The sequence below is a fragment of the Malus sylvestris genome, chromosome 17 (assembly GCF_916048215.2).
Source record: "Malus sylvestris chromosome 17, drMalSylv7.2, whole genome shotgun sequence".
Lineage (NCBI taxonomy): Eukaryota > Viridiplantae > Streptophyta > Magnoliopsida > Rosales > Rosaceae > Malus > Malus sylvestris.
The window spans coordinates 13,011,348-13,023,451 of NC_062276.1; the positions used below are offsets into that span (position 1 = coordinate 13,011,348).

A 12,104-nucleotide genomic window follows, 5' to 3' on the forward strand; every position below is an offset into this window, starting at 1 on the left:
TCTGAAGTGCATCGTGCAAAGGAAGAGTTGGCCCATGTCAAACTTAAAAAGACCACTGAGCGCGAGAGCAACATTAAACATATACTTAAAGAGATGGCTTCCATTATCAGATTTGGTTGGGTGAAAGCCAACAACATCCAGAACATCGATTTGTGGCTGATCTTGATGTGTACGATAGCCATATAGGGATTCAGCCTGGTGGATATGAGTGGTACAAGGGGATGAATCCAGCCTTCAGACGACCTTGCTTCTTCTGATCTTATCCTAGGCAAAGGGTTTGTCACAAACACTACGCCCATTTCGGGTTTAGACTTTGGAGGCTTTCAGTTTGGTTCTCACTGTGGTGTTTAATGGCTGATATGGTCATTTATTTCCTTTCCATGGGCTAAAAACCCTGTATGCATTTCTGTTATGTTTGTACTTATGTCATCTATACTTTTCGCTTATTTTATTTGTTGGATCTCAGTATAATTCTCGCTCGAGAGTTGGGCATTTGCACTTTCGTTGCCAGGCCCTTTCTCACCATTCCTTTTGGTTTTACTCATTTGGATAAATAAGAACAATATCTTTTATCCTCAAACTTAAGTTTTCAAACGAGGGTTTAACTTATCTTATCTTGATAAGATGCGGTCACCTCAGATTTTAAATTTTTGCTTCTAGTAACCATGAGAGATTTCTATGTAAAGAGATGTTGAGGGTAAGTAGGTAGTACCTGAGTCTCATGGCTAACAAGTGAAGAGTGAAACTCAATTTCTAGCTTTGTGCTAATGTTTCAAAAAAAAAAAGAGCTTTCTTTTAAAGTTCTTAACATCTTTCGTGAATCCACATATCGATATCGAACAAGGTCAGGTGATGTAAATCGGGCTCCTAACTCTGTTGTTGATGGAAGGATCTATCCGAAGAGGAATTGTGCAACTTGGGCTCTTGACTTTGTTGCTGATGGAAGGGTTTCTTCGAGGAGGAGTTATACAACTCAGGCTCCTGACTCTATCTCACATTCTTCGAGCCCTTATGCAGTAAAGAGAGATAAAGTGGGTCATTCTCGCACACCTCCCCTTCCCCACCCACGTTGCCCCCGGTGCTTTGTTAATATTGGATGAATGTGAAATTTTGAAGGGATACTTGTAGCGTGCCGAACACCAGTTGGATTGCCTAAGAGAGTTATTATTTTCTTATTTATATTCAGTGTGTAGTTGTAATCTAGGTCATTCAGACATGTGCGAAAGAAGAAAGTGACATTTTCTTACTTTGAAGCACATGTTCCATTGAAGAAGCGCATGTGATGGCAGAATTCAACTGTGCGAGAAATTATGAAAAATGCTGACTTGAGCTCGAGGTAATGATATATAAACATATGACATGCATAGTCTAATATGTGTGTAGAGATTTGAAAAGAACGACATGTTATGTGTATACAGGTTGTCAAAGTTCGAAAATGGATGTGTATGTGCATATATATATATATGTGTATGTGTGTGTGTGCGCATGCGCACATAAGGATATGTGTGTGGAGGACGACACACATATCTATATATGTTGACACATGCAGGTTTGACAAGGACAATACATGTATATTAAATATACATAATAGTAAGTAAGTGGATAAAAATAATAAAAAAATAAATAATTGAGGGAAGTGTTAGGAAGCAAGCTTTGGGAATTGAAAATGTGATTAGCAAATGGGGAATTGTTTAGTTTTAGCAGAGTAATGTTGTTTAAACAGAGCCAATTTTAGTGCAATTCGTCTACTTTCAAAAAAAGGACTTGTCATTTCGCTTTTATAAGTTATGCGAAGAGTGTCAGTCGGCTTTCGTAAGTTTGGCAAAGAGTGTCAGTTAGCTTTCGCTTTCGTAAGTTAGGCAAAGAGTGTCAGTTGGCTTTTGTAAGTTATCAGTCGGTTTTTGTAAGTTAGACGAAGAGTGTCAATTGACTTTCATAAGTAGGCGAAGACTGTCAGTTTGCTTTCGTAAGTTATCAGTCGATTTTCATAAGTTAGGCGAAGAGTGTCAGTTGACTTTCACAAGTTAGGCAAAGAATGTCAGTTGGCCTTTGTAAGTTAGGCGTCAATCAGCTTTTGTAAGTTAGGCAAAGGTAACAAATGAGTGTCAGCTTTTGCAAGTAAAGAAAAGAGGAAAAGGTCAGGTGGCTTTGGTAAATTTAGCTTTAGAAAAAGTGAATTTGGCCTTAGCAAATTTGGCTTTAGCAAGTGGTTTGGCTTTAGCAAAAGTTGCTTTAAGTTTTAGCTTGGCTTAAAGAATATTATTTCATGGGCCTCATGCGATCGAAAGCTCAATTTTTCCTAATTTTACGCACCAGTAAAAAAGGAAAAAAATGTGCATTATGGGAGGATAAAATGTTGTTTCGACTTATAGGCCAATACCATTCATTGAAACAGATGTTGTTGCGTAAGACAAGCCTATGACGGGTAGACTAAAGAGAAAATCCCACAAGAAACATGCTAACCCCGCATGTGTCGTGGCTCCTCACTCATGCATGGGAAGGAAAATGTGTCTGACGTTGCAAGAAGAGCTCGGGAAAAGGTAGAAAGAGGCCGATAACTACCTCTACTACGAATGACCATTAAGGAAGAGGGAGCTAAGGACATGTCGTGGTACTTGTTTTTTTAAGCGTTAGAATTCTATAAATAGGGAGAGTAGTAAAAAAACAAGGCACGCTGTGACAACCCGTCCCTAAATTTCGTATGTAATTTCCCCTGAGTATGTGTTTACTGTTATGCCCTTAGGGGCAAATGACGTGGACGTATCTATTTCTTCCTTGTTTATTTTCTCGCTCCGTAATTTAAATTTCACGCGTTCTTTTGAGTATACAAGGATTTTATCAGTGTAGAAATACTATTATGGATAGATTTCAATGTCTTTTTACAGTAAGAAGATCCAAAACCCTATCCTATTTACCCTTTTTATCCAACCCGTGCGCCCCCATTACTTACACCTCTCAATCAACTCTCATTTCTCACCAACCAATCCCATCCACTCCCTCATTTCAGCATCCAATCAGAAAAGCAAAAAAAAAAAAAAAAAAAAAAAAAATCAGAAAAATGAGCTATCTCTCTTCCTTTTCTCTCTCTCTTTCTTGTACACTCTCTCTTCTCTGCAATGCCATGAACGAACCTCAAATGCCATAGATTGAAGCTAAAAACACTCACATTGTACTCCTCTCATCTTCACGAACACAACCATGTTTTTAAAACCCAGTTTGAACAAGTTTTGACTGATTAACTCGTAAGGTCTAAACTCGGGCTAACTAAGTTCGACGTGTTTTTGAGTGAGTTGGGATGTTTAGATGCTTGGGTAGGCTTCTACGCAACCCCACGAAGCTCTTACAACACTTTAGTGAAGAAACAACGTCGAAACAACCCAGTTTCAAAAAGTCGCAGTTTGGCCAGAGCTTTCGAGGCAATTTCCAGCCGAACCACTACGAGTTGGCCGACATGCAAGGTATCAATTTCTTTGTCTCGCTGAGTACTACAACTTTCCTTTTTGTTTCACCCAATTTTGTTGAGTATTGAAGAAGTTATACTCATTTGAATCTTACCCAGTTTTCAGCGACCTCCTCAGCTTTCGAGGTGATTTCCGGCCAAACCACGACGAGTTTGATGTCGTGTAAGTACTATTCTCTTTGCCTCTTTGAGAACTACAACTTTCATTTTCGAATCACTCGATTTCGTTAAGTATTGACAAAGTTATTAACGTTTAAAGTTTGTTCACCTTTCCGGCCGAAATCCGGCATTCCCTTCCGTTTAGCTCCGGCACACCAGGCCTATGGGCCTTTCTTGCCAAGCCCAAATCAACCTCTTTAGGTTTTTGTTTTAAAGGCCTTTAGGGCCTTGTAGGTTAAAGTCCAAAACCAAATTTAGTTTGGTTTTATTTTTTTGTTTCTCAAAAACCATAAGGTCTTGGGCCTTTGTCCTTTAGGGCCTTAGGCTCGTGACTCCAAACCCAAACCCTTTAAGGGAATATTCCATTTGTCAGAGAATATTTCGTCCATCAGGGAATATTCCCCCTGTTGACTTTTCAAAAATTTAACAGTAATTCGATGTCCTGAATCCGTTTCTGACGTTCATTTTCCCAAACTCAATTGTTTTAATATAGTTTTATTAATTGGACCCTTTATGTGCTTAGGGGCAATTACTTGTGACGATTCCACGTTTGCTAGTTTGCATGGCTCTTCGGCGGCTAAGTATTTGTGAGTGGGCAATTTGTTTTTATACCTATACATATCATAGTTTCCATAAATGCGTATTTACTTCATTTTACGCCTATATTGCCTGGTATCATTATTGTGATAAATACTGCTATACGGTTGAGATATTACTATCATGACATTCGTACATACTTGTATACATGCTCATCTTGCTGCACCCTGGTGTTAGTACTTGCCCCAGGGCCAGTCCTTCACGTGTATGTTCACATCGTACCGTTCACTCACCTTGGATCCAAGTTAGGTGCCAGTCCTGTTGGGTAGATTGCATTAGGCAATCTGACTTGTATGTGATCGTGCTTCTGCACCAGCCTTCATGTGATCATAGTACTAGAGCATATTGATTACACCCAGTTATATTCGTGTCAGAAATTATCTGTTCGAACTCGTGTGTTAGCTTAGATGGATAAGCATTTATTTATACTTGATTAGTACATGATTATATTACTGTGGCATTTGATATATCATGACTTGGTATATTTCTGGTTTTAACGCTGTTGTATTACTGTTTACATACTTACGTAGTATGTTTTAAGGAAACTATACTTGTTTTACGACGAGGGGTTAATATATTCAAAAATAAAGGTTTTCTTATAAGCATTATTTTTGTTGATCCACTCAACTTTGTTTTCGCCCCTCCAGGTTTAGTAGCTGTGCTTATGTGTAAATGAGGATTCTGGCAAATCTGAGGGGATGGTTTTCCTCAGTGGTATAACCCTCATCCTATTTTACTGTATTGTTCTTATGCTCTACCATCACTTGTGTAATGGGTGCAATCCCGCTCGCCTGCGCACTATTTTGTTTAGGCACTTTTAGGTTTAAAATTATTCATATTCTTCCTCCACTACACTACACTTTATGGCTTCATCACCCTCTAGGTGTCAGCCAACACAACTCGATTCGGAGTCCAAGTGGACCCTTCGGGTTGGGGTGTGTCACATGTAATTGAAACCCCTGACTAGAAAGCACAAATTCAATTGACTGACTTAAGTGTCGGAGTACCTTTTACAGGTACCCCCACCTAAACAAGGCTTCGAAAAAAGACTGTCCGAGAACGCCTCCAACGAGGGATTCAGTTGACATACGGATTATAGTCAATGAATCTATAGAGGCATTACTTAATGTGGGAAATTTCCCTTCAACATGTGTGCATAGTCATCATATGCTGAGTCATGCAAGTGAAAGTGACACACCTTATACATGTGTGTCTATATATACAACACTTGTTATTTTCCTCAGCAATTTCACAACGAAAGTGAATAACTCGAAATTAGCATTGAAATACTACATATCAAAAAATAAAAAGTTTCTCTGCTTAATAATTTAGTTGGTAGCTCCCTTTCAAGTGTGCATCATTTTAAAACTCCTCAACATTTCAAAACTGATATCGACTACAGTCCTAATATGACTAAAGGAACCTATATCTTTGGTCATGAACCTCCTAATATTCATGATCAGGATGTAGGATGTAGGCCTAGACCAGAGAGATATGGCAGTTAGTGAGGGTAAGTTGATGATTACCTTCATAATACTCAATCAATTGTTGGGATTGGTGAAGGTAAGGTTGATGATAAGTGCAATATTGCCATTGATGATGAGATGATTGCCTCCTCTGTGGAGGAATGTTTGATGGACTATTAAGTTTTGATTTAGTCATTGATCTTCTCTCCCATTATTTTTAATGAGTTTTTTAGTATGGAATGTTAGAGGGGATGTCAAAGAGAATTTTGTCAGTACTGCAATTGATTTAGTTAAGCATAACAATGTTGATGTCTTAGTTGTGGTTGAGCCTAGAATTAGTTATAACAGAGTTGTTGAGGTAATCAGACAATTGAATTTTTCTAATTCTGTTGTTTCTGAAGCTATGGGTTTTTTCTAGTGGTATTTGGGTTCTTTGGAATGACTCAAGAGTTTTTCTTACTCTTATTCTTGTAACTAGTCAAGTGATTTCCATGTTTATTGATGGCAATGGTGTTGACTCCTGGATTTTCTCAGTTGCGTATGGTAGTCCGAATATCTCTAAGAGGCAATGCTTATGGAAAACATTAGATCTTATATACGATAATTCTACTCTGCCTTGGCTCGTGGCTGGAGATTTCAATTGTGTTCTATTTGCAGATGAAAGATATGAAGGGAATCCAATTTGTAACCAAACTGATTTTTGTTGTTGGTTTGATAAAACTGGTATGATTGATATGGGTTTTATGTAGGGGTGGGCAAACGGGTATAGGAACCGTGGGTCGAGATGGGTAATCAAGGTTCGGGGTGAGTACGGGCCGGTTCCAATTTTTTAATAAAAGAAACGGGGCGAGACGGGGCAGGTTGATGAAATTTTAAGGGTTGGCCAATTCCAGATGTATAGAAAAACGAGGCTCCGGACCGACCCGTTTGTAATTGCAATGGACGGACGAGATTGAAGAGATCATCTCTCCATCCAATCTTGATCGTTAGTTTTACCTTAGTTCTCCTCGTCATCAACCTCGACTCTGTCACTCGAGTCCTTGAACTCGATTCTTTCTTGCCTTCTTGCGTGCGTCGTCCCCTCCCCTTCACGGTTTCACCCATACTCCGTCACTTTCTGTCAGTTATCTCATCCACCACCCCGACATTACCGCGTCACGAGTCTGGGCCCTGGCGACCACCACGATGGCCCAACAACCTCGATTGTCCTCCTCGAGTCCTCAACGACATCCCAGAATCCAGGCACCCGCACTATCCATCTTTTCAATTTTGCGATTTCGATTTCATCAAATCTCTCATGTCTCTCTCACCTCACGTCGAATCCCAGATACCTATTCTACCCTCCTCCCTCACCTCATGTCTTTCACTCTTAAAGTTTTTCTCCCTCAGATCCTCAACAGACCCTGTCATCTTCTGCAACAAGATCACCTCTTTAACTTTTCATATAATTCCACATCTACCCTTTGAGAGAATTTAAAGATCATTCCATTTGTTTTTGTACAACAAAAAATGAATAACACAAGGAGTAGGAAGGAGAGAAAGGGTGACCCAGAAATCCCAATCGCTATGAATGATTTTGAAGGTCTCTTGGCCTCTGATTTCAGCTTCAAGCCCTCCGACAAATCCTCCCCAATGTTTGCTCTTCTACTAATTCTTCGCCAAAGCCTTCAACTTTTGATATGGGATCTACTTTTTCTACCCGTAGACCCGCCTCGAACCAAACGAGCTGGGTTAGGTCCGATTCCCAAACTCAAAATCACTTTACCCGGCCCGGCCCATGCCCAGCCATAGTTTTATGGGCAGTAAGTACACTTGGGTAAACAAGAGGTGCTCTAATGGGCTTATTAAACAACCTATTGACAGGGCTATTTGCAATCCTTCTTGGAGAGTTATTTTTCCTGAAGCTTTTGTGAAGCATTTACCCAAGCTTAGCTCTGATCACAATCCTTTATTAATCAGTTTAATGTCAAACAAAGTTCCTAGAGCTACTCTTAAACCTTTTGGATTTGAGGCGATGTGGCTGCAACCTGAAAGTTTTAAGCAACATGTGCAGGCTAACTGGTCTACCAGTAATCATAATATTCCTTTTAAACTCAATGAGTTTAAAGAGGTTCTTGAAAAGTGGAATTGGGAGATCTTTGGGAATATTTTTCATAAGCAGAAAAGAATCTTTGCTCAGCTCCAAGGTATCCAAAAAGCTTTGGATGTCAAGCATTCTCAATTTCTCCTTGATTTGGAAGATAAGTTGCTCCAAGATTATTATTTTATCTTAAATCAGGAAGCTTGTTTTTGAAAACAAAAATCTAGAGTTTCTTGGCTTAAAGACGGCGACAAGAACATCAAATTTTTCCATTTGTCTATTCTTATTAGAAGGAGGAAAAACAAGTTGGAAAGACTTAAAATGGCTCTGGTGTTTGGAAGGAAGGGCAGTAGGATTTGAAAGTTGTGGTGGTTGATTATTTCAAAGAGTTGTTCACTGATAGAAGTTCTAATTAGTCTTTCATGAATTTGCCCGATTTTTTCCCTCCTTTGTTGGAGGATGAAGTTAGAGATCTTAATGCTCAAGTTGATAATTCTGCAATCAAGGATTGTTTGTTTGCTATTGGCCCCCCTAAAGCTCCTAGTATTGATGGGTTTCTAGCCCTCATTTCAGCATTTGCTGGAATGAGTGTGCTAATGAGGTCACCGCTTCTGTTCGGCATTGTTTTCAGCATGACAGAATTCCTCCTAGTATGAATGAAACGTTTATCACCTTTTTACCTAAAATCCTTAATCCAATTTTTATGAATCAAATTAGGCCCATCAGTTTATGTACTACAATGTATAAAGTAGTTTCCAAACTTCTGGTTTGCAAACTGCGGCCTATAATGGAAAAGATTATTAGTCCAAATCAAGTTAGTTTTGTTCCTAGTCATCATATAACAGATAATATTGTGAAAGCTCAGGAAGTTCTACATAAGTTTAAGCTTGCTAAAGGAAAAAATGGCTTCTTGGCTTGGAAAATTGATTTGTCTAAAGCTTATGACAGAGTATCATGGGGTTTCATTGCTTATGTTTTTTCTGAAATTGGTATTGATGAAAGCTTACTCCAGCTCATCTTGAGCTGTATAAGTTCTATTAACTTCAGAGTTATCGTTAATGGAGAACTTTTTGGGAGAAGAGTGGCTCGTAGAATCAGCAGGATATGTGGCTCAAATGTAGCTAGCTTGCTTAGGACATATCTTGGAGTTCCTTTTTTGCATAAAAGGGTTAATAAAGCAACCTATCAATATGTGGTAGATAAAGTTTAGATGAAGTTGTCTTCTTGGAAGAGTAAAATGCTTTCTATAGCAGGTAGGCTTACTTTAATTAAGTATGTTGCTTCTGTAAGAATAAACTATACTTAAAAGATTAATACACTAGCCAAGAACACAAGGATTAATCAACTAAATCACAATTCTTAAATTATGTATGTAATATAAGTGTAAGAACTGCAACAATTATACCAACCTGCAGACATGTTTGTGGATGAAGAAGCCATGAAAACTTGCACACAACCTTCCCCTCTCTGCAAAACTCAATGTTCTCCAAGTTATAGGTAATTGGAACAATAAGAGTGTGCTTTGTGAGAGCATGGGGCTTGTAGTTTTATACTACAAGACCTGGATTGCCCTATAACAATCCCACAAGGAATACAAGATTGCATTCCTTATATCAGTATGAGTTTTATTCTTAAGCTTATCAACACAGAGTTTCAATCCAAACCAAATTCGAATTACTCTCATAAACATATTAAGACTTCTTTCTAGCAATATGAGACAACAAGGATTATTACCAAACCATATGAATCACACTCATACGCTAACATTCTCCCACTTGAGTATGATTCATAACAGTAAATTATCATCTCAAATTCAATATAAAGGTGATCACACAAGCGTTACACATATGTCTCCAATATTAACATGATACTACTCACACATATTAGACAATGAATTCATAATCTCCTCTGCAATACAATGTACAGATTCATCTTATAAATCACAAAGTCCAATTCATGCTTGCAGTAACATTTCATAGCTCATGAGCAAACCAAAAGTTTACTCCCACTCATAAAGCCCAAAATATAAACCAAAATATTATAATTCACTAACAGCTCTATCAAAATTCGAAAATATTAACTCAAGAGCCTTTATTGAATTATCAAACTGTTTTCATTGAACAACTGATCACAGATTTATCTGGAGGGGTTGAACTATATGAAAACATCAACTAACTAGATAACATAAACAAAATCTAGCTACAAAGCATAAAACTAACTATAAAGCATAAAGTTCTAAACTAGAACACTTAGCTTCCAGAAAACCTTGTGCAACATACTCCCACTTGTAAAGCATTCCACAATAGGCTTCCATAAGCTCTTGATAACAGATATAATTACTCCCACTTATCAAGAGCATCCACCACTCCTGTTCGAGCAATATGAGCTTTGAAAACTCCATTTGGAAAGGATTTGGTTAAAGGATCAACAATCATGAAATCAGTGGCAAAATGTTCCACAATGATGGCACCTTCTTTCACTTTTTCCTTCCCCTTAAGAGCAACCATACAAGCTCTATAACAAACTGCAGCCCCATATTCATATAAGTGATCACCAAATCTTTTGGATGACAAAAGCTTAACCTCACATACAACTTACCTATGCATTTTAAAGTATTGAAGTTAAGAATCTTTTCTATTACATCGCAGAATTAACTCAAAAGTCACAACATACTTAATTTGCACTTTGTAATTATGTGAACCAATATAGCAAAACCAAACCAATTTGCTCCCACTTAACTAGGCCATATTTAACACAAAAGTTAAGTACAGGTTAATAGCAACTATATTAACTAAAAATCATTCCAATACAATGAATGACTAATCAGAATCCATATGGAAACCAAATTCGTTTCCATTTGAATGCTAACATAATAGGATCCTTCTCATTACTTAAACTAATTAAGTAACACAAATAATTCAACCAATTGCTTCAATAAAACCATAAACTGGCTTTTAAGCATCCATATGAATTATAATAGCCGGCCTAAATACTCTTAGCCTTATGCTTACATTCAAACATAAGATTCTCCCACTTAAGCATAAACAGAATATACTGCACAACCAATAAAGAAACTGGAGATATGAACCAATTGGTTCCCGATTCCTCACCAATTGCATAATCTCAATTTAGTCATATACATCTAAACCATTATGCAAACAGTCTATGTATTAAAAGATAGTCACAATCCATTCGGAAAAAAAAACTTATCTCACATAAACCCAAAATTACCAATTTCAACAACGATCAAAATCAAAATAGCAAGCACAATATTTTTGCATTCAATTTTATCCTAACTAGTTCAATATCCATCAAGCAAGATCAACCAAATTTTGATAATGTCTAGATATATATCACAACAATATGTTTTAATTAAAACGAGATAATCAAGACCATTATTTATTCTGGATAACTCAAAGTTCATATTCCTCCCTATTTGTGATTTCAACGAAAATATAATAGTAGAAGCATGCATCATGAAATCACAAATATACATATACAATAAGCATGCATCTTAAACTCCATGACTTTCACAATACAATAAGCACAGGCTTTCTTATGAATTCATAAATTAAATCAATATGCATTCAGCAATGTCAATTTGTGTTGTACAAAAATATAGACAACAGATCACAGAAGCTAATTTGTTTATCATCCCTGTATATGGATGACACAAGCTAATTCTCAAAATTTATAGCTTGACCTATATAATCATACAAGCAATATTTTAAAGCTAAGATCAATTTATATCGCCAAAAAATCTAATTTGGGTCAACTAATGAAAATACGGTCATTACAAAAATAAAACCCAAATTACACCAAATGTATACAGATTCGTCATATATGCACAATAACAATTCTACCCAAAACATATTTCACATATATATGTTCATTCATCTGTTCATATATTTTCTTGTATGCATGCATCAATATGCAGAGAAACTTATGCAAGTTCTATTTGATATAGATAAAACCGCATGTCCATAATTACAACATCTATGCACGAATGCTATCTCCATATGCATACATATTTCATTCATATATGCTATTATATATAAATCACAAAGCAATTGGCATCCACTTTATATATGCATTTGTATTTGTTGCTATATAATACCTGCTGACTTGCATATGATATGCAGTCAAATCCATTCCAACCCAAACTTGATATAAATCAAACCAATTGAAAATCAGGAACTGACAATAAGATAAGATGTGCAAGTGCTACTCCCCACAATTAAATATATCGTGATTCCAAACATCTCATGTAAATCACAAGTTGACATCTGTAGGGATTTCGCGTATAATCATGCCTTCACAATATATATATATATATATATAT

General features: G+C 37.1%; 1 long non-coding RNA gene across 1 annotated transcript; it reads left to right on the forward strand.

Annotated features, from left to right (window-relative positions):
• The first annotated feature begins 4,140 nt into the window (after window positions 1-4,140).
• On the forward strand, window positions 4,141-5,524 carry LOC126609632 (uncharacterized). Its single transcript, XR_007618216.1, has 3 exons — window positions 4,141-4,206; window positions 4,864-4,930; window positions 5,233-5,524. It is a non-coding gene; the product is annotated as an uncharacterized LOC126609632 (long non-coding RNA).
• Window positions 5,525-12,104: the final 6,580 nt, after the last annotated feature.